General features: G+C 55.9%; 1 protein-coding gene across 1 annotated transcript in view; it reads right to left on the bottom strand.

Annotated features, from left to right (window-relative positions):
- BICRA (BRD4 interacting chromatin remodeling complex associated protein) overlaps window positions 1–12821 on the bottom strand; it is an 87817-nt gene extending 74996 nt beyond the window's left edge. Inside the window, 2 exon segments of the mRNA XM_049622307.1 lie at window positions 8431–8664; window positions 12732–12821. The gene's annotated coding sequence lies outside the window, so the exon portion shown is untranslated.
- Between the last annotated feature and the right edge of the window lie 10487 nt (window positions 12822–23308).

Here is a 23308-nt window from a genome sequence, read left to right on the forward strand (position 1 = left end):
ACCCTGTGCCCCGCCCCAGGCCTCCCTCTCCTCCTGTCCCCAAGCAGCCCCACGCTGTCCCCGCCAAACTCCTTCCCAACCTCACGGACACCTTCCTTCTGCCCTCACACCTGCCTCCCAACCTGTGAGGAAACCTCACTCCTGAGCCCAACCCGGTACCAACCCCTCCTGCTCTTCTAGAATCTTCCTTCGCTCCTTTCCTCTTCTCTCCTGGGCCCCCCCCCCAGCCTGCTCAGATCCTAAAAAACCGAACCACCGTAGCGTTCGTCTCGCAATCCACGAAAAGGTCACGCAGCCCTTGCTGGTTCAAGAAATACCGATTACAGCCTCCTCGTTAAGTCAGGTCCTGGGGGTAAATCCTAACAAGGACACGAGCCCGGTGGAGTGAAGGAAGTAGGACAGGGTTGTCGGGGAAGGCTTCCTGGAGGAGGGGGTATTCAAGCGGAGGCCTGCCGGAGACAGGAAGGAGCTGTAGGGTAAAGGTGGGGAGGCAGGAACAGAGAAGGCAAGGCGAAAGGTCACGGACGGTCGGGTTTTGTCGGAGGAGGTGACGGCAGGCCTACCTGTAGGCAGGCACTAGGGAGCCAACGAGTGTAGTAAGAGCTTATTATTTTTTTTTAACCTCTGGTTGCCAAGAGCTGTCTTCCTTCTTTTCCCCCTCCCTCCCTTCCTCCCTCCCTCCCTCCTCCCTTCCTCCCTTCCTCCCTTCCTCCCTTCCTTCCTTCCTCCCTCCCTCCCTCCCTTCCTCCCTTCCTCCCTCCCTTCCTTCCTTCCTTCCTTCCTTCCATGATGCCATCGTCTCACATTCCAGTGGGGCTCCCAGCCCTACCCACCCATCAAACCCGCCAAGTCCCCCTTCAAGTCCATTGAAGCTAAGACCTTTCTGGAAACTCCCTCCCTTTGCTCCTGAGATGCTAACCATGCCTGATGTCGGGGCCGATTCTCGAGGCTCTCGCCTGTCCTGTCCCTGGGGAACTGTCCTCACCCCCTGGGGCTCAGCGCTGAGTGTCAGTTACCGCTCAGTGTCGCTCGTGACCCCGACAGTTCAGCCACCCACCCTACATCTGTCTCCCCTCGGCATCTATCCACCGTCCCCGAAGGACGCCCTACCCGTCTCGAGAGGGGACAGGCACATACCCAGTTGCTCAGGCCGATGACCCTGGCACAACACATCCACACACGTACCAACCACTGTGCCTTCTCTGCCGGGAATGGCCTTGAGCCCAAAGCCTGCCCCCAGAAACCCCCTCCCCCGGGAAGCCTGGCCTGACGCCCCAACAGACTCCAGAGGCAATACCTCCTCCAGACCTCCACCAGCTCAGCGGGTACCCCCGAGATAAGGATCTCACCAGGCAGGGAGGATGAGTGTGTTTCTGGCTTCCTTCCCTCGCCTGTCCCTGAGGGCAGAGCTCTGAGGCCGGGTGCACAGGAGGCCCACTGCGTGGGTTTGAATTAACCAGTGGGATGTACCTGGATTCAGACCTCTGCTCGGCCAGCAGCGAGCTTGGTGACCTTGCACCAGTCACTTCACTCCTGGGAGAGGAAGGTGGTGACCACTTGGGGGTCTGACCCTGGGTTTTCTTTTTTGTTTTTTTTTTTTTTCTTAAAAACCACTATGACTGCCCCGGATGGAGCGCACCGCAGCAGGAGAAGCAACAGGACTGATGGACAAACAGCGACATGAGAGGGCCGCCCGAACGCAGGGAGCTGGGCGAAAAAGAAACACGAGGAGACATACATCAGGATCCCCTGCACGAAGTAAAAATCCACCACCCAAAGCAGTTTGCCAGGGCACAGGAGAACACAAAAGATCTTCAGGAAAGGTGCCTGGGTGGCTCTGTCGCTTAAGCGTCTGACTTCGGCTCAGGTCACGATCTCACGGTTCGTGGGTTCGAGCCCTGCGGTCAGGCTCTGTGCTGACAGCTCCGAGCCTGGAGCCTGCTTCTGATTCTGTGTCTCCCTCTCTCTCTGCCCCTAACCCACTGTCTCTGTCTCTCTCAAAAGTAAATAAACATTAAAAAAAAAAAAAAAAAAAAAGATCTGCGGGAAATACATGAGGAGGTTGCCTGGAGAATGGGGGGTGGGGAGGCAAGAATTTTATATCCATATACAAATATGTGTTGTGTATGTTTATATATAACATAAACGCTTGTTTTATTTCTATTATGTTAACTTTAAAATTAAATCACCACATAATATATATGGTCATACGTGCGTGTATACGTATTTTTATTTTCCTACTCATTTATTTTATTTTATTTTTTAATTCTTTTGAACGTTTTATTTATTTTTGAGACAGGGAGAGACAGAGCATGAACAGGGGAGGGTCAGAGAGAGGGAGACCCAGAATCCGAAACAGGCTCCAGGCTCTGAGCGGTCAGCACAGAGCCCGACGCGGGACTCGAACTCACGGACCGCGAGATCGTGACCTGAGCCGAAGTCAGACGCTTAACCGACTGAGCCACCCAGGCGCCCCTACTCATTTATTTTAAAACAGACTTATATCATGAACTGGGTTAAATGAAACCTCCAATTCTGCTAGAGTCTGGCCGGCGGGGAGGGGCTCTTTAGGCCCAGAAGTCAGCTCAGTGTGCCCCCGTGACAAAGGGAGATGCCACCCCCTGCTTCCGAAAGGTCTACATGAAAAAAACAGGGCCATGGAAGGGGCAAAGGCCCGGCCAGTGTCCTGACTTGGCCCGCAGGCCCGGATTCACTCCCTCTGGAGAGCATGCGGGACCAGCAGACTGGGTACTGGGGAGGCAGCAAGGGCAGGATAGACCATGTTCATGGAATGAGGGTCAAGCGTGGCTGGAAGAAACATGGCTCCCTCTCGTGGGTGAGGGCCTGCAGGCTGGGCCCCACAACTCTGAGGTCGGTCTCCCGAGCAAACCAACTGCTCGGGGCTGGGACCCTGGGAGTGGCATTTGTAAAAAAAAAAAAAATTTAATGTTTATTTACTTTTGAGAAAGACACACACACACACACACACACACACACACACAGAGCGTGAGTGGGGGGGTGGCAGAGGGAGCGGGAGACATAACTCTATGTGTATGAAGCAGGCTGCGGGCTCTGATCTGTCAGCACAGGGTCCGATGCGGGGCTCGAGCCCACGAACCACAAGATCACGACCTGAGCCGAGGTTGGCGCTTAACCGACAGGGCCACCCAGGCGCCCCGGGAATGGCATTTTTCACAAACACTTCTGGTGATCTGGAAGCAGGTGGGTTGCCGTTCGTGAACCAGCACAGGGATTTCAAACATGGGCTCTGGACCCCCCCTTGCTCCACCCCTGGGATATGCCCATCGTTCATCCGGCCAGTCAACAAACATCAGGGCTCAACTGTGTGCCAGGAAAACACAGAGTCATTGTCTCTCTCCTTCTGCGGTTTAGAGTCTAGTGATAAAGCCAGGCCTCAAGAAGAGCTCACAGGAGACCTGATACATGCCAAAGGGGCGACGACGTGGGGTCAGCCAGTGCGCTGGGGGGTGTCCTTAGACTAGGGCACTGGGGGGCCCAGGCAGGGTAGCCAGGGGAGGGGTGTTAGGAGGCGGAGACTTCACGGGCAAAGGGGTCTGTCTCTGCTGAGAGAAAGGAGGTAAAACCTTCCCATGGACTCCTGCTCGGTGAGACAAAGAAAGGCCTCCCTGACAGCACCACACAGCTGAATCTCAAAGCCAGAGACGTTCGACCCCCAGGACCACATCTCGTCTGTAAAACTCGAGAAGAGGCAACACGGCTCGACCTCAGCCGACGAGGACCAGCAGGTGTTGATGGGGAAGGGGGACGAGGGAACTTTCTGGCCAGTCATGAGAACATTCTGGATCTTGACGGGGCGACCCAGGTGGTCACGTGTGCCAAAGACCTCATCAAGAGGCACACTGACCCTCTCTGAGTTGTGTCGTGGGTGGGGAGGCAGGTCGCTGGGCACATTCTGGGGAGGAGTAAGGGCGGTGTGGCGAGAGCCTGGCAGGAGAGGGTAAAAGGGTTGAGCACACCCGTCACCCAGCCTGGGTCGGGGGGTTATTTTTCGAGAATGGGTGAGGGCCTACGGAAGACCGGAAGGACGTTTCGGTCCAGTGAAACGTCACAACCGCCCCGTGGGGCAGGAGCTGTGGGTAGCTGCCTGCCAGCACCACGGTGGGTAAGAGGCAGCACCCATACTCTGGACAGGAGCTGCAGGTGTCCTGGGGGAGCTGGGCCACCCTTTGCCTCCAGGTTGCAAAGCACTAGGAAGGGCTCCCTGCAGGGCCCCAAGGGTCATTCATGAGGATCCGGCAGCCGCAGACAGACCCTCCCCTCTCACCCTGCTTCCCAGGCTGCCAGCCGGGGCAATGGGGACATAGGCTGGGAAGGGGGCGGTCACTGAGAAGTCAGCAGCCGCCCCCTCCAGCCCCTCCAACTACAAAAAGCACTAGGAAGCGGGAAGTCTAGAGGGACGGAGTGGGCAAGAGGAGGAGACAGAGGCAGCTGAGCCTGGCTGGGGGCTCCAGGGACCCTTCCTCTGACCCCCTAACCCTAGAAAGAGCTTTGGGTGCCACCCCTCTCCGACTACACACAGAAACACTTAACGACAGCAACAGTAACAACGACCACCGCCTTCCGCGGAGCGCTTATGCTGAGCCAGGCACTTGTAAGACACTTTTCCGCGCAGGACTCACAGAACTGATGCAGAGGCTCTCGGAAGAAGCGTGTCTTATTAACGCCGCGCCCCTGCTCCTCCAGCCTGGGATTACGGAGGGGAAGTAACCTGCCCCCAGGTCACAAGGTTGGAAGGGGCTGGGGCGCCTGGGTGGCTCAGTCGGGGAAGGGTCTGACTTCGGCTCGGGTCACGATCTCATGGTTCGTGAGTTCGGGCCCCGCACGGGGCTCCGTGCTGTCGGCGCAGAGCCTGCTTCTGATCTTCTGTCCCCCTCTCTCTGGCCCTCCCCTATTGGTGTGCGTGTCTGAGCAGGCACTCGCTCACTCTCTCTCTCCTCTCTCTCTCTCAAAAATGAATACACATTAAAAAGAAAAAAAAAAAGGTTAGCAGGGGCAACGAGAGGATACAAACCCACGTAGCCACCCAGTTACCCCCCCCCCTGGGGTCCTCCTGTCCATCCCCCCCCCCCCCCCCCCCGCCAACTGGTTCAACTTCTCTGACTCGCCCTTTACGGCGACAATTTCCGCACAGAACAGCAGACCCTAAGCCCACGCCTGTGTAAATCCCAAGCCTGTATAATCGGAAACAGCCCCCGGGGTCCAGGGCCTGGGGAGGCCAAGACAGGGACCTCACCGAAGTCCCAAAGAAGGGAAACCAGAGAAAAGCCAACCCGGCCAGAGCCTACTCCCTGCCGCCTCAGTTTCCCCAATCTGTATAATGGGCTTCATGGCTCGTCTCTCACAGAACAGGACAGATCCTGCAGGCGGTGAAACAGAGATCCTCATACCCGTTGGTAACAGTAGTGATATCGTTGAAATGATATAACGTCTGGAATTTGCTTAAACCGATCCAGCGAAAGAGAAAACAGAAAGTGCAGAGGAGGGGGGTGGGGTAACAGACAGAAAAGAGAGGGCTGAGATCTGTTGAGGGGTGACGGGTACACGGGGGTCCAGTATGATATTCTCTCCACTCTGGGTAGATGCTTTAAAATCCCCATGATAGGGGCGCCTCGGTGGCTCAGTCGCCCAGCTCGGGCTCAGGTCATGATCTCACGGTTTGTGGGTTCGAGCCCCGCGTCGGGCTCCGTGCGGACAGCTCGGAGCCCGGAGCCTCCTTCGGATTCTGTGTCTCCCTCTCTCTCTCTCTCTCTGCCCCTCCCCTGCTCACGCTCTGTCTCTGTTTCTCTCAAAAATAAATAAACATTAAAAAAACCTGTTTTTAAATCATAATAATAAGCCAAGTGAACCTTCGCTGTGCACGCCTTCAAGCAAGGACCAGTCTTAAAACCTTTCCGCAATTTCACTCATTCAAGCCTCACAAAAGATCCCACGAAGTTCTGTTGCAGATGAGGAAACTGAGGCCCAAACAGTATTTGACTGCCTAGGACCTTCCATTTAAAATGGCAACGTTAGGGGCGCCTGGGTGGCTCGGTGGGTTAAGCGTCTGACTTTGGCTCAGATCATGATCTCACGGCCTGTGAGTTCGAGCCCCGCGTCGGGCTCTGTGCTGACCGCTCAGAGCCTGGAGGCTGTTTCGGATTCTGTGTCTCCCTCTCTCTCTGCCCCTCCCCCGTTCATGCTCTGTCTCTCTCTGTCTCAAAAATAAATAAACGTTAAAAAAAAAATTTATAAAATGGCAATGTTGGGGCACATGGGGGGACGGGGCGGGGCTCAGTTGGTTCAGCATTCGACTTTGGCTCAGGTCATGATCTCATGGCTCGTGAGTTCATCACAGAGCCCCCTTCGGATCCTCTGTCCCCGTCACTCTCTGCCCCTCCCCAGCGCACGCGCTCTCTCTCTCTCTCTCTCTCTCTCTCTCTCTCTCAAAATAAATCAATATTAAAAAAATAAAAATCATAAAATGCCAAAGTTGATTGCCCAGGATTTGGGGGGGGAAGCAGTATGGACTTGGGTATCCAATCTCATGGGAGACTTTGCTACTTTTGTTGTTGTTTTTAATTTTAGAGAGAGCTCACGAGTGAGGAAGAGGGGCAAAGCGAGGGGGACAGGGAGAGAATATTAAGCAGGCTCCACACGCAGCTCAGAGCCCAACAAGGGGCTCAAATCCCACCACCCGGGGATCATGACCTGAGCCGAAATCAGGAGTCGGACACCCAACCGATTGAGCCTCCCGGGGCGCCCTACCACTCTTCATCACCGTCACCGTCACAGCCACTAACATTTTTTTTAAGTAGGCTCCGTGCCCCGTGTGGGGCTCGAACTCACGGCCCCAAGATCAAGAGTCGCACGCTCCGCCAGAGGCCCCACCTCTAACACTTTCTGAGCACTCGCCAGGCGTCCCGCATTGTGTTCAGCATCGAACACCCAGGAGCAGGCCGCGGGCGACTCTCCTGTCGTTCCCAGCCTTTCCGTTGGGGAAACTGAGGCACGGGCCGCGGAAGCCCGGCCGCTCCCGGGGTCGACGCCGCCGGGCCTCATGCCAGAGCGGCCCTGCCATGCGCCCCCTGCTGCCGACGCGGCTCAGAATGCCAACATTGTTCCCCATGTGCCTTTGGGGAAGACAAGGGCGACCTTTCAGAGTGCAGAAGTCAGCAAGGGCCCCACGGCAGAGCAGCGGTGACAGTGGAAGTAACAGCCACATCAGGGGCTGGTTCCTGAAAGCCTCCGGGACGCCCGGCGCGGGAGGGCGCTGCCTCATTTAGCCCTCCCAGCCGTCCCTACGAGGGGGCCATCGGGGTCCCACCTTACAGATAAGGAAACTGAGACCCAGAAAAAGGGATCATTTGGCCCGGGTCACACTATCATCAAGTGGAAAAGAAGGCACCCCCATCCCCCCCCGCCCCGTGCCTGCCAATTAGGGGGCTCACAGCCAAGAATCTGGCTATTCCCGGCCCCAGGAAAAAAAAAAAAACCTGCCAAAAAGGGCAGATAACATCACCAAGGACCGACGACGCTTCCTGTACAGGGTAGGCCCTCACAACAACCCTCCCCACGTTGAGATTGAGATGAGCCCATTTAGCAGAGGGGAAAACAGAGGCCCAGAACCAGCGAGCTCCCGGTCTACAGACATTCAACCAGCAAGAGGTGTGGAGCCAGGATTCCAGCCAACAGACTGGCTTCTAGAGCCCATGCTCTTGACCTCCACACCAGGGGGCAAGCACGGTCCGCAGGCCACGGGCGGACAGGAAGATGCAAGGAGGCCACAAGAGGCAAAGACACCGGAGCAGGCTGGTTGGATGAACTGCACGGGACAGGAAGGAACGACTTCTTCCAAGGGCAGCCGCCAAGGTACCTCCGGGGAGCCCCTCCTAAGTGACAAATGGCAGACTCCTGGTCCAGCGATCCCGCTTCCAGAAGTTTACCCCACAGCCGGACCCAGTGGCGGGAAGAGGTGAGGCCACGTGCTGTCCAGCCCTATGAGCAGAAAACCGCTCCCACACCCGTGTCAAGGAAACGAGGGTTCACCCACACCACACGACACCACTGGGCCCAGAAAAAGACGGAGGAAACCCTCCCTCGCCCGCGCAGGAAGAGTCCCCCAGGGAAATGAAGTGCCGTGCAGGTCAACGGGGCGGCAGGTAAAAATCAGTATCTTCAAAGACGCGCCCACACGGATAGGAAACGCGCGTGCACAGAACATCAAGATCGGGGAGTGAGGGACTCGGGGTGCCGGGGAGGGAGGAGAGAAAGACTTACTACGTTTGGTATTCTGAACTTGCCCCCATGTGCACGTAGCACTTAGGAAAACAATAAAATAAAAAAGACAGAAAGAAAAGCAGTCGCTTCCCCCTCGGAGCCTTCACAGACCACCCAGTCGGAATTACTCACATCGCACGCAGCGAGCCCACCCCTGGGGACCACGCTTGCCTCCAGCCTCCTCCTGGACCGGATCCCTGGCGCACAGTAGGCCCTCAGGAAGTGTCACTGGGAACGATTAAAGCAACAAAAGCACTCTCTCCGGCCGGCCGGATCCCGCCCCACCAGCAACACACAGCCTCTTCCATGAAGCTCAATGCCACCAGGCTAGAAATGTCTTCGAAAACGCTCCGTCGTCGGGGGATCCTGCGTGTCACCGAGGAGAGACACAAAGGCTTCCGGTCAATGGGGACGAAACTTAACGGTGGTACCCCCCAGGCAGGGGAGGATGCAGAAGGAATGAGGAGGGAATCCTTGGGGACAGTTCAACCAGACATTTCCCATGCGCCTGTGGAGTGAAGCATCCTACTCCAGGGAGCCAACTCCGGGGGACAATCCTCAGACAGGCCGTGGGAGTAAGTGGGGAGCAAATCATTCTGATGGGGAGGCGGTGGGGGCGGGGGGAGAGGTTGAGGTCACAGATGGAGTTCAGGTAACTTGGTTCCATTGAGAGGGTGCCCGGTAGGGGAAGACCCAAAGGAGAGCAGAGCAAGATAACTGCCCCCCACCCCTCTCCCCGGCGGGGCGGGACAGGGAAAAAGGCAGACCCTCACTGCTTTCCAAGCCCAGGCCCGCTGGAAAGGAATGCCATGTTTTCCTGTTTCCAATTAACTGCCCCCCCCCCCCCTCCCCAGCAGCCCTCTGCATTCTTGAGACCAGGAGTCAAGACAGCCACAGGGGAGAGCTGGGAGGGCTGGCTGGAACCCCATTGGTGGCTAGCCCCGGGGCTAAAAGGCAGCCCCCAGGAACCTGGGGAACCCCACCCCCCATCCCAGGGCCCTCCCACCAGGCCCCAGGGCTTGGCACTGACCCCCTTCCATAACTCTAGGGTGGGGGAGAAGACCCCCCACCCGAGGGAAGGCTGGGGAAGGCCCCAGAGGCCTCTGGGAAGGAAGTCAGCAGGGAGGGGGGCGGAGCACAGGCCTGTCCCTTTGGGCCTTACTCATGCTTCTCCGCTCAAAAAAAAAAAAAAAAAAAAAAAAATCAGTTCCTATTTTCAGGAAACACTCAGGCTTGAGAGACCTATGGGTTCCCCACAGCCCCTCTCCTCCTGCCCCCCGAAAGGAATTATTATGACTTAGGCCTATGCTCTCAGGAAGGAAGATCTTTACACATCAAGGTCAGGACAGTAGATCAGGGGCAAAACACAGTGTCTTTTGCGCAAAACACACACGGAGCCCCTCTCCCACTCACTCCTACCCCCTGCAGTCTGGGCTTGGGGTCCCCTCACAGCCAGAGACCAGGCTTTCCCTGGGCTCAGTTTTCTCATCTGTAAAATGGGAAGATCACCCGTATTACCCTCTTTGCTGGGTGAGCTGGGCCCTCCCAGTCCCTCTCCCTCAGTCCACCGCCCCCAAATGTTGAATCAGCACCAGTAAGTGCCAAAGGGGAAGGGCCCCAGTTCAGACAGTGGGCTGGGGGGGGGGGGGGAGGTCACTGATTCACCGTTGGCCCTTGCCCACCCACCTTGGGGACGTCCCCCAGGCCTTTTACTACTCTTTTCAATGTCCAGCACTCAACATCCCTCCCCAGCGCTGGGGAATTGGCACGCCACATCCAGTCCGATGAATGACAAACAAAATAACACGTTTTAGATACGACTTTCACCCACCTCAAGGTCAGTTAAGGGAACTATAATTATGGCCACCTGCAGATGAGGAAACTGAGGACTAGGGCCTTAAATGACCTGCCTAAGCCCACAGAGTGGGGACAGGGAGTCTGACACCGGCCAAGGGGAGAAAGGTTCCCTGTCAGATGCGTCAGGGTGCCTCGAAGGGTGGCCGGCCAGAGTGACCACGAAGGTCCCCGACAGCTCGGCTGCCCTCCTGGCAGGGCTGAGTCGCAGAAAGCTGGGCCAAGTCCCAGCTCAGGAGGAAGAGGAGGAGGAGGAGGAGGAGGAGGACCATGGGGCCAGCTCCCAGGTGCCCCCCAGACCCCCCGACCAGGCCGGCCTGCGGTCCCCCTTCCCGGCCCACACACCTCCAACTCAGCTCTTACAGGCAAACGCTGTGCTCCAGCCACAGCTGAGATGATTCCGCTCCCAGCCTCGCTTCCAGATGTCTTTACCCCTTCCCAAAACCGGCATGGGGGCGGGGGGAAAATGACACAACAGCTCCTTCCAGGTATTATTATATATGAGACCCAGGTCAACTGGAATCAACAGGACAAAGTGCCAAAGAGGGGTACAGGAGAACTTAACAGTTTTGAGCTGAGTGGGAAGGGGGAGGAGCCGGGAATGGTTGCCCACGGGGGGGGGGGGGGGGGGCTTTGTGACCCCGGGCAAGTCACATAACCTCTCTCTGAGCCTCCATTAGCCCGACTGCAAAATGGGAATGCTAACTGTCACTAATCCTCCTGGGGTTGTGGCCAGGGTGTAGCAGAAGGCAATCCATAATGCTCCCTGGGTAGAGAGATGTTATTTCTGGGTTCTGGGGGGGGGGGGGTAGTCATCAGGGAGGGTGGGGTAAGTAAACATAACCCCCCTTGAGTCCCACCAGACGTCAGCACAAGGGAAGGGGAGGATTCCCAAACTGTCCAATTCCCCTGTTCTCCCACCACCCCACAGGTCAGACTGAGCCCTTTACCCCCCCCCCCCCCCCCCCCGGGGAGAAAACACCCAGAGAGGGCGCTCACCCTCCCCCCCCCCCCGCTCCCGCCCCCCAAAAGGCGCCGGCAGAAAGGAGGTGTGAGAAAAACGGAAACACTCCGCGCGCGTCCCCAGATGGTTATTATTCTATCGGAGGGCCGTGTGACAAAAGGGGCTGACGGTCCGGACCTGAGGCTGGGCACGACAGCAGCCCACGGTCTGGCAACGCCAGAGGGCTGGGACCTGTCACCCCGGCCTCCCGGGGAGAGCTGACACGGCGGCCTCTGACCCCACCTCCCAGGAAGTTCAGCAGCTCAGAACCACAAAGCAAAACAAAGGGGCGCGGAGAGGAAGGAGCCACGGTACCTTCCGATCACCGCTGGCCCCCGAGTCCCGAGCCCCCAGCCGGAGCCCGAGCAGGAGCCCCGGCGCGGCTCCTCTCCCGCTTCTCCGCTGGCCGCGGCCCAAGGCCTGGGCAGCCCCCCGGTCCCTTGTCTCCCCGCGGCCGCCCGTGACAGGAGCCGGGGAAGCAGCCGAGGGGCAGCTAGGGATGGGAAAACCAGATGGCTCCATCCCTCCTCCCTCCTCCCTCCTCCTCCATCCCTCCCTCCGGGTGCCCGCGGCCTGGCCGCCCTCCGCAGGGGCCCGGGGAGGCCGCGGGCCCGGCTCGTCCGGGCTCACCCCAGGGAAAGGGTTGCCTTTGTCTAAAGGTCACCACCCGAGCGCGGTGCCCGGGCTGGGCCTGGTGCCTCCCATTCCCAGGCCGAGGGGGTGGAGATGGGGGGCCGCCCCGAATCTCGGGAGGTGACAGGGGTAAGGCTCCCTTCCCTCCCCTCCCCCTCCCCGTAACGGCCCCCTCCGGGACGAGCCAGCTAGCGGGGGAGGGGGTCAACTCCCTTCATCGCTGGAGGGGTGGGGGACCAAGTCAACTCCTTTCATTGTTTAGGGGCGGTGGGGAGGGGGAGACCCAATGGCCTGCTTCCGCATCCATCCCTCCCCAGGCTGCCGGATGCCCCGTTTCTCCCCGGCACCCCCGACCGGGATCTGGGGAGGGGGCGCAGGGGACGGGCGAGAGGGGGAGATGAAGGCTCGCCATCTCCGGCCAGGCGATCACCATCCACTGCCCCATTGCCCTCTTCTTCTCTGAAAGGCGGGGAGCGGGGTGAGGGGAAGGGGGGGGGGCCCGGGCCGGGGGAGGGGGTCTCCCCGCCCCTCCCCCCGTGGAACGTTAGGTCTCGTTTTTCCGCCGCTCCATTGTATCCCCGGCAGCCGGCGGGAGGGCCGGGGAGGCACCGGGAGCCGGGTTTGGGCAGGGGAGCAGCGGGGGGGGGGGTCCCCGCAGGATCGGGGCGGCGGTGATGGTGGGAGAGACGCGGGGGATGGGGGGGCTGCCGGGGGTGGTGGGCGCCGAGCAAAAAAAGAGGCAGCGGGCGCTGCGCCCCGGTTGGGGGGCTGAGTGTGTGAGTGTCGGGGGGGTGGGTTCGGCCCCGGCTCCGGCTCCCCCCCCACACACCCTCGCCGCCAACCCCCACTCCCCCCTCGCTTTTGCGCCCTGTCACAGCCCCGACTCGCAGGTAGAGAGAGTTAAGAGATTTAAAGAGAAATTGCTACATTGTGAGAAACTCACCCTGATGTTTGAGCAGCCGTCGGCGCGGGGTCTCCGAGACGGCCCCGCACGGGCTGCAAAGGGAGGACCCAGAAGGGGCCGACCGGCCGGGCCGGTCAGCGCACTGCCTGATCGCATGGCGGCCGCCCGGCAGCCTCCGCCAGGCCCCTGCCGCCGCCCCGCGCCGCGGCCCGGGCGCCCCGGACCCGCGCGCGCTCCGGGGAGGACCCCTCGGGTTTGCAAAAAAAAAAAAAAAAAAAAAAAAGAAAAAAAAAAAAAAAAAAATTTTTTTTAATTAAATGCAAAAGAAAAAAAAAAAAAAACCTTGCAGGTTTTGTGTCCGCCCCCCCCTTCCTCCTCCTCCTCCTCCTCCTCCTCCTCCTCCTCCCTCCGCCCTCGCCGGGGGACGGGCTTGGGGGAGGCCCCGCCCCGCGCTCCGCGCACCAGCTCCGGCTCCGGACGCCGAGCGGCGGGCCCGCGAGCGAATGGGAGGCCGCGGGCGCCCCGGGAGGGTGCCTCCCGCGCCGGCGCCGCCCCCTCCCCAGCCCCAGTCCCGGGGGTTTGGGGTCGCGCCTTGCCAGGTTCTGGTGGAGTCGGCCGACTTCCTCGAGCCGTGCTCCGGGCTGCGGGGAAAGGCTGAAGGGGTTCGCGCTCCCAGACCCCGGGCGCCCTGCCGGCTGGGGAAGGGGCCCCGTGCGCCCCGGTCGCGCGCCCGACGCGGGGGACAGTCGCCGGGCGAGAGGAGGCGCCCAGGGCGAGCGCCGAAGGCTCGAAAAGGTAGCGGGAGTAGAGGATGGAAAAGGGGGGGGCACCTCGCCAGTGGAACCGCGAAGGAGCCGGGAGCGGGAACGAATAGGGTGGAAGGCGGCGCGGGGTTGGGGGCGACTGGCCGGGACCCCGGGCGTGGCTGGATCGCTCACCTCGGTCGGTCTTTGCTTACATGCGACGGCCCCGGGGAGGGCGCCAGGGACGCGGGATCCAACTTGAGAGCCACCTCGAGGCCTCTCGGGCCGCGCTGATGGGATTCCCAGAAGCCCCAGAACGCCTCGGTGGTGTTGGGTCCGTTTCCGCCCCACCAGCCCATGAACGCCTTGCGGGTGGGACACTTAGATTCCCGCGTTCGTGTCGGGAACGCTAGGTGGGCGCCTGCTGTTATGTCCTGCTCCGTGCTGGGGGCCCAGCGGGGACCCAGATGGCCCGGACCTGCCTGCCTCTCCGGGGTGCACAGACCAGGGGGACCTCTCTTTTGGTCTCTTATTACCTTCTGTCTTCCCAGTGCCCCAAAAAGCTCCATGCATACAGAAGCGGCTTAATAAATGCGTTGAATGAATGAGTGACTGAGACGTATCTGTGCTTTAAACTTTAGTATTCATTCTAGTATCTTGGGCCTACTGTTCATGGTATTTAAGAGATCACTGAGGTTAAGGGCCCTGACTCAAACCGGTGACTCTCTGGTTCACATCCGGCCTTTGCCGCGTCCTTGCTTTGTGACCTTGGGCCAATCACTTCACCTCTCTGTGCCTTCATTTCCTCGTCTCAATAATAGGCCTCACTTTACAGGGTCATTAGGACCAAATAAGCTTGTCAGGGAGATCAGCACCTGACCGGAAGTGCCAGAGAAGCACTGACTGTTCTTGATTATTATATAAAAAGTAAAACTATCAATTTCAGAAGTGAACGCATGGGTTGCCCCAAACATAAGACAGTGGTGGATCCGTAACTTACGCAGTGGTCATCCACAGCTCACTTGGAGAAATGGGACTCTTTGGAAAACAGCAATATACACACTTAGACTGTGTTTTTGTGCAGCTCGCCCTCTATTTGCTATGACTGAGCCCGATTAAGCTACACCTTGAGTATTCATTAACTAGTGCCAAACACAATATTTTGAAACCTCAGTACTGCCCAGCAGGAAGATGCCTCTAGCACCTCCCGTCTAGAAAACCTTTAATCCCATTTCACAGTGCAGGAAACTAAATTGGCTCCGAGGAGGGGGAAGTATTTTGCCCAAAGTCCCACAACCAGGAAGTGATTAGAGCTGGGTGACACTTGTGTCTGTGTCAAAGCTGCAAGCCCCAGGGGCACTCAGCACTTGAAGACTGGTTAAAAGCAGATTTGAGGCATTAGGAGGGGTAATGATTGTCCACATGTATTCATTCCGGCAGGGTGTATATTTCTTTCTTTTCTTTTTTTCTTTCTTTCTTTTTCTTTCTTTCTTTTTCTTTCTTTTCTTTCTTCTTTCTTTTCTTTCTTTCCTTCCTTTCTTTTTTTCTTCTTTCTTTTCTTTCCTTCCTTTCTTTTTTTCTTTTCTTTCTTCTTTCTTTTCTTTCTTTCTTCTTTTCTTCTTTTCTTTCTTTCCTTCCTTTCTTTTTTTTCTTCTTTCTTTTCTTTCTTTCCTTCCTTTTTCTTTCTTCTTTCTTTTCTTTCCTTCCTTTCTTTCTTTCTTTTCTTTCTTTTCTTTCCTTCCTTCCTTTCTTTTTTTCTTCTTTCTTTTCTTTCTTTCCTTTCTTTTTCTTTTTCTTTCTTTCTCTCCTTCCTTTCTTTCTTTTTCTTTCTTTCTTTTCTTTCTTTCTTTCTTTCTTTCTTTCTTTCTTTCTTTCTCTCTTGTTTATTTATTTTGAGAGAGAGAAACGGGGGAGGGGCAGAGAAGCCCAAGCAGGGTCCACGCTGTTCAGTGCGGAGCCAGACGAGGGGATCGTACTCCCGGTCCATGAGATCCTGACCAGGGCCGGAACCAGGTGGCTTAACCGCTTAACTGACTGAGCCACCCAGGTGCCACTGCAGGAAGTGTTTTTTAAGTTATCTAGTATGTTCCAGAATTTTAGTAGCGGTCAAGACCACTCAGGTTCTCACCCCACCGCCTCCCCCCGCACCATACACACACAGTCCACGATCTGTTAGGGAACGCAGACAATGTGCAAGTAAGACTTAGTGACAGTTTTCCCCCTGCCTTCCATGCATGGCAGGTCCCAAGTTTCTTTGGTGCACTGGTATCCCCACCCCCACCCCCACCCCTAGAACACTGCCCGGTACTCGGTGCTCAAAAAAGGTCTTTTGAACCAAGAGGTAATAGCCACCCTCCCACAGATACACCTGACCTCTCAGGAAGATGGTCTGGGGCCATGCTACTTGGAATGGGCCTGGCTGGGTGTGAAGGAAGGCGACAACAGGTCAACCCCAAAGCCCTGGGAAATCGAATGTCCAAGGTCAGCGTAGGGGACGTTATGGGCCCAAGTGAAAAGAGACTTGCCGTCTTCTGGGGATGACACACATCTTCCCTTTGAGAATCCCATGCAAGGTGTGAGTTCTAGGTTAAGAATTGAGTGGGCGGTGGTGAGACCCAGACAGGTTCAGCGACTTGTCCCAGGGCTACTGAGCCAGGATGGGGACCAATCCAGTAGACCCAGGCGTTCCATCACCATCACCAACTGTCTCTGAGTCGTCAGATGAACTTGGGGTGAGTCACTTCCAGCACCTCCATTTTCTCATCGGTCCCATGGGAGTGTAGAGCCAGGATCCCCAAAGCTCCCCCTCCCCCCGCCACTTTATGAGGAGACATTTCAAACGTGGAAAGGTGGAAATACAGTGAACACCTAAAAACCCACCACTTGGATTCGACCATAGCATGTTCCTCTACTTGCTTTCTTACACATCCGTGCATCTACCCATCCATCAAATCCGTCTTATTTTTTGATGCGTTGCAGAGATCTGTTTACCTCTCCCTTGACGTCATTAACCAGGTAATTCTAGCTCCCCACTCTGATAAATGCTCTCATGACTGTAGTATAACCCTCTGGGCCAGGTGCTGGCTCTCTTTTAAACTGCAATTCTCTTTTTTTTTTTTTTTTTTAACGTTTTTTATTTATTTTCGAGACAGAGAGAGACAGAGCATGAACGGAGGAGGGGCAGAGAGAGAGGGAGACACAGAGTCGGAAGCAGGCTCCAGGCTCCGAGCCGTCAGCCCAGAGCCCGACGCGGGGCTGGAACTCACGGACCGCGAGATCGTGACCTGAGCCAAAGTCGGCCGCTCAACCGACTGAGCCACCCAGGCGCCCCAATTCTCTCCTTTTTTATTTATTTATTTTTTTTCTCCGTGAAGGAGAAACAGATTCAGAGAGGATAAGAAACCAGATCAAGGTCACACAGCCTGGGATTCAAACCCAGCTCGGGGTCCCCTGGGTCCAGACTTTATAAGGAGTACAGAGAGGAAGAAATCAGACAATGAATGGATATTGAAGGTCTTTGGGGGCAGTGACACAGCGGTGCACAGATGTGAAAAATTAGGACCAGAGAAGGTGCACCTACGTTTTCCTCAACCAGCAGATAGGCTGTTATCTCTGTGTTCGGCTGGGCTCCTGGCACTGGGTCCTTGCTTCTTCTCAGTCCAGGACTTAATCCCATATGGGTCACAGTATCTCCTGTTTGTTAACATAAGGCTGGGCAGGTGACACACACCTGCCAAAGGGTCCAAAAACGTTTGCTGTGAGGAAAATGGTTTCTGTAGGCAAGCAAGCATAGCCCCAGACATTGGACCTGGGATTATCGACACCCCACCGGAGGAGTGCCTGGGTGGCTCAGTCCGTGGAGCATCCAGTTCCTGATTTCGGCTCAGGTCATGAATCCCGGGTAGTGGCATCAAGATCCACGTGGAGCCTGCTTAAGATTCTCTCTCTCCCTCTGCCCCTCTCCCCCCACCCCCCTTGCGCTCACTTTCTCTCTCTCTTCAAAACAAAACAACCCACGGCCTCAACATGAACTTGGATTTCTGCCCTTCATCTCAACGCTTAATGGAACTGTTTTAATCACAACCTGGCAGCTGAAAAGCCACAGCAGGAAACCCACGATTGGTCGTGGAAGGGTTCAGGACATTGGAGAAGTGATCTGCCCTGTCCCAGGGTCTTGATGCTTTTTCCTACGTTCAGGCCACTGACTCCACGGCCCCTTTCGACCCCAACCCTCCAGCTTGGAAAGCTCCCCTCCCCCGCAAGTACCACGGCATTTTCTGTCCCATCCTTTCGCGCTGCTAGTCCTTCCCCACCCCATCCTCGGCTCTGCCAACCAGACCCTAAGCCCCTTTACCTCTCTAACCTCCTATCCGCCCTGCCGTCCAGCTCCTCCCTTGCAAGACCCTGACCAGTATCTGGCGTGATCTCCATCTCCCTACCGAGAGGAGTGGTTTTTCTTTTCCTTTACTTCTTTCTAAATAAGTGCTTTGTCCCTCCGAGAGTCAAAACAGTGTCCGCCGCGGCCCCTCCCTCGCACTCGGCAGCTGCAAAGTTGAAAACTTTGCCGACCCAAGTTCTGCTTCTTGATCTGGGAGGATGCTGGTGCTACGGGAGTTTTTGGTTTTTCAGTCCAGCGGCACACGTACGGCCCATGCGCTTCTCTGTGGGTACGCAACACTTCAATAAACAAGAGGGAACAAAACAAGGAGGCTTGCCCAATCCTAAAACACCCTGCGGTCCCTTCGGGTTTCGTTCAACGGGATTTGAGGGAAGAGAGTTTCCATCAAAGACCTCTCCAGGATCCGGGATAGAGCCGCCAGGCGAGGAAAGAAAAGGGAACCGGAGGGCACTGGCTCCGATCCCGCTTCTGCCGTCTGACCGCGCCCTTTAAATATGGCTCGTACCGCGCGACTGCGCTGCCCCAGCTCACGGGCCCTACTGCCCCGCTCGGAGGGCAGAAGCCAAGAGCCGCAACGAAATCAGGCAGCTGCGAGCCCAGCCCGGCCTCGGGTCCTCAGCGCGGCAAGTGCGGGGGGCGGGGCCTGACCGCCCATTGGCTCACGCCTAGGGGCGGGCCCACTGCTCCGTCCCGCCCCCAACCCCTACCGGGTTAATTGGGCCTCGCGCCTGCCCGGGGAATTATTCATCGGGGGGCGGGGCCTGGGTTTGTTTACACCCTGCCATTGGCTGGATTTGAATCGGCCCGACTGCGGGCCGGCCGCGGGGCGGGGCTCCAGAGGGCCCGGGCCCGCGCCTGACAGCTTGGGGAGGAAGGGCCCGCAGCCGGAGCGCCGGGACCCAGCAGACGGGGGGTACCCTCGGCGGATGCGGCCAGCGGGGGTGGGCAGGTGGAGGCTTCCGCTCTCGTTTCTCCACAAATACTAATCAAAGGCCAGGGTGCGGAGCCTTGTTTGTGTTTTCATAAACACGCTGTAGGGAACACAAACCCGGAAACAACCTTGCTGCCCACGGATGGGGGACTCATTTAAGTAAGCTGTGGCCTGACCCGTAGTGACACACGAAGTAGCCGTAAAATGAGGAAGACACGAACCGACACACAAGTTATGTATCCAGTCAAGAGACAAAAGCAGAGTGTGTACCGACGTAAAAGTGGGTGAAAAAAAATCCAAGCGTTTGCTTGTTAAATGCACAGAATGTCTTTGAAAGCAGAAACAACCCGGTAACAGCGGTTGTCTGTGGGGAGGAAGACAGGGCGGGTAGAGGATAGATGTTTTTGTACTGCCTACAAGTTAGAGCCCTGTTTCACCCATTCAAAGAAATGCACACCGTGTAAATAAAAATACAGGACTGAGTTCTGAGGACTCTCCCCCTGCACCCTCCTGCCTTGGGGGAGGATGAAGAGAAAAAAGCCTAAGGAAGCCCTAAAGGAAAGAAGCAAAACTCAAATCGAGGAGAGGTCCCTTTAAGAAGGGAAACTTGCCTCCTCCAGAAAAATGATGTGAGGCTGTGAGGCAAGCTGAGCGCCTGGGCAGAGGGGGCAGTCGTCCTGGGTTTTGACTTGTATTAATACTCGTGTGTTCTGGGAGATCTAGAGAGGAAAAGAACGACTTCCTGCAGCTAATGAGGTTTGAACTGTTAGGGTTCTTACTTCCTCTGTCTAGATCCCGTGGGGGGAGGGTTTGTGATACACTGTTAATGTGGCATGAAAGTCAAGCCTGGAGTGAAAATTTGCCCATCTGCAACCGCTTAACCAAGCTGGCACTCTCAGCCCCGGTCCATAGAAATAACCTCAGCGAAGGTACCAACGGCCATCCCTAGCAGGTGGGAGGTTCTAATATTTATCCCTGGTTTGCAGATGTGGAAACGGAGTCACAGAGAGCTTCCAGGACTGCCAAAATCAGGCCCCGCAGGACCTGGAACCCAGGCAGCCCCACCCCAAAGTTCGTACTTGTAACTGTTATATTACACCCGCCCCTAAAAACTTGTGTCTTCACGGAGGTAAACTATTTTGTATCGACCTTCCACAGTAGAGAGGTTTTTGTTTTGTTTTGTTTCTAATAAAAAAAAATTTTAGGTGGTTCTTTCTGAAATTCTACACGGAGGCAAACTTCTAAATTTTTTTTAAGTACATTCACAGAGGAAATGATTTGCCCTTGACCCTTTTACCCACCCCCGCCCTCCATTAAACACTTACTTAACGCTTCCCGTGTATCAGGCACATTTTTAAACATTTTATGTACATCAGCTCATTGAACCATTGCAACAACCCAGAAGTCAAAATTGTTACCACTCTCATTTCACAGATGAAGAAACTGAAGAACAGAGGAGTTAAGTAACTGGCCCACCGTCCCACATCTCCCTCCAGAAAAAAGAAAAGGGACACCAAGAAGAATGGGCAGGTCATGGCTGGAGGAAGAGGAAGGTGTCCAAAATTTCTAGAGAGGGAGGAAAGAATGGGAGGTAAGATAAACCACTGGGCTGTGAACGTGGAGAAAATGGCTTTATTGGGGTGCAGTGGGGGGCTGTGGGCAGCTTGCAAAAGGTAGCGGGAAATGGCCGACAAGTGCACGGAAAAGGTTCTCGAAAGTCATCAGTCATCAGGGAGATGCAAATCAAAACCACAGCGGGACGCAGATTCACACTCACGGGAATGGCCGCAATGATAAAAGGGGACAAGAACAAGGGTTGGCACGGATGTGGTGAAATCAGAACCCTCATACACCGCTGGTGGGCAAACTGGCGTAGCCAAAATGGAAACCAGTTTCGAGTTTCCGCAGTCAAGTTGCACAAAGAATTACCATGCACCGACTCCTACGTATATACCCCCCGAATAAGTGAAAACAGGAATTTAAAAATCACTTGTGCAAAGGGGCGCCTGGGTGGCTCAGTCGGTTAAGCGGCCGACTTCGGCTCAGGTCACGATCTCGCGCTCCGTGAGTTCGAGCCCTGCGTCGGGCTCTGTGCTGATCGCTCAGAGCCTGGAGCCTGTTTCGGATTCTGTGTCTCCCTCTCTCTCTGACCCTCCTCCGTTCATGCTCTGTCTCTCTGTCTCAAAAATAAATAAACGTTAAAAAAAAAATTAAAAAAAAAAAAAACCATGCAAAATGTATAAAAAAAAAAAAAAGAAAAGAAAACATCATGCTAAGTGTCAGAAGCCAGACGCAGAAGGCCACGTGTTGTAGAATTCCGTTTATATGAAATGTTCAGAAAAGGCAAATCCATCGAGACAGTAGGTTGCCAGGGGCTGGGGGGAGCAGGAAGGAAGGGAGAGTGGGTATGGGGTTTCCTTTCTGGGGTCTTGAAAATGTTCTGGAATTCGTGGGGAAGGCTGTGCAGAATTATGAATCTACTTGTACTGAATTGTACACTTTAAAATAATGAAAATGGTAAGTCTTACAAACTGTTTAAAATTAAAAGATTAAAAAGAATTTTTTTTAAGTTTCTTTTGAGAGAGAGAGAGAGAGAGAGAGAGAGAGAGAATCCCAAGCAGGCTCTGTGCCATCAGCACGGAGCCTGATTCGGGGCCGCATCCCAGGGAACCTCGAGATCGTGACCTGAGCTGAAATCAAGAATCAGATGCCTGACTGACTGAGCCACCCAGGCGCCCCGAAAGATTAAAAATGTTTAAATGGGGGTGAGAAAGAAAGCAGTGGTGTTGAGTGCAGACGACTTTAAAGGTAGTACCTGTGCCAATGTATACAAGGCGCGGGGCCAGGTGGAGGGAAAGAATGGAGATACCTGGGGAGTGAGGTCTAGACAGTTCACCTGCTCCGGAGGGGTTACAGCGAGCCCAGGGGGGACCTTGTGAAGCTCTCACAGGCCACTGGAGGATACAGCCTCACCTCCAGGGTAGTCAGGGCCGGGATGGGGGAGGCAGGGGGCTGTAGGAGCCGGGAACAGCTACCCGACCCAGCCTGGGGTTCAGAAAGGCTTCCCGGAGGAGGAGAATGATAAAGAACGGTGTGATAGGAAAAGGGAACAGGCAGTGGGGGGGACGGGGGCATTGGTTTTCTGGGCGCAGAGGAGGAAGAGAGAGCCCAGAGTTTCTAAAGCGGAGATGAACCTTGACATGGCTGATTGAAACCCTGCTCAGGCTCCCTGATGCCCTCCGGCGGGGGGAAAGGCCACACCCTCGAGCAGCTTAGCATCTGTTCGTTCCCTGCACACATTCCCTGAGCACCTGCTCTGTGCCCCACCCTGTGCCGGTGATGCAGGGGACACTGGTGACGGGGACAGGCCCAGCCCTGCCCCACCCCAGTGGCGGAGACAGACATAAACCAAATCATTGCCCAAGTGATAGCGATTAGCTCCTAGCACCTGAGAGGCCAGGCAGGGTTAACCCAGCCCCCAGGGGCTTCTCAGCGTCTGGGATTCCCAAAGGGCCATTTCGCGATTTTTGCAGAATACTGCCTCTACTGTTTATATTTTTAATTTGTTCTTTCAACCAACTTGGGTTTTTTTTTATTCTTCTTAATTCCTTAAATGGGTTCCCGTGGGGCTCCCTGAGGCTCCTCGGAAGCACCAAGGGTCCTGACATCACAGGTGTGACAGGCTTGTTACTTTTTTTTTTTTCCCTAACCTGCATTAAAATAAAGGCCTGATCATGAAAATAAGTCACCTGGAAATGATCTCAAATGCCACTTTGGGGGCCTCTGGCCTGGTTTGGGGGGACTGGGAGGTGAACTCCCTGAGGGAAGTCGGTTGTAAGCTAAAACTCTAAGATGAATAGAGTTTGCGCGACAAGGGAGGACGGGAAGAGCAGGGGCAAAGGCCCCGAGGCAGCCGCGGTGGGGCAAGAAGGCAGGCGGGGCTGCTGGCGTGTCGGGAGGAACTGGGCAGCTTTGGGGGTATAGCATGGATTTGGGGGCTGAGCCCAAAGGCGATCCGCGCTCATCGAAGGGCTTGCTGCCAGCCTCGTTTTGCCACATGTGTCTTCTGTCACGCCTTTCTGAACGTGGGAGAGGCAGGGGAAGACACTGTGTCCCTCCATCCCCACAAACGCTGTGGCACAGAGCTACAGAACAAAGACATTCTCTTCTAGAACCCCAGGGTAGGGGCGCCTGGGTGGCTCAGTCAGTTAAGCGTCCCACTCTTGATCTCGGCTCCGCTCACGATCTCTCGGTTTATGAGCTGGAGCCCTGTACTGGGCTCTGTGCTGATAATGCCGAGCCTGCTTGGGATTCGCTCCCTCTGCCCCTCCCCTGCTTTTCTCTCCCTCTCTTTTTGTCTCTCAAAATAAATAAATACACTTAAAAAAAACAAAAGATCAAGCATCACTCTCACAGGCCTTACGATGTCTGAGTGTTTCTCCTCCCGCTCCTGCCTCTCTGCCTTCGCCATGAGAACATGCCTGGGCTAGCTTGCCGGACGGATGTGAGGGAGAGGGAGAGAAGAACTGAGTCATCCCAGCTG

Source organism: Panthera uncia (assembly GCF_023721935.1).
Source record: "Panthera uncia isolate 11264 chromosome E2 unlocalized genomic scaffold, Puncia_PCG_1.0 HiC_scaffold_19, whole genome shotgun sequence".
Classification (NCBI taxonomy): Eukaryota; Metazoa; Chordata; class Mammalia; order Carnivora; family Felidae; genus Panthera; species Panthera uncia.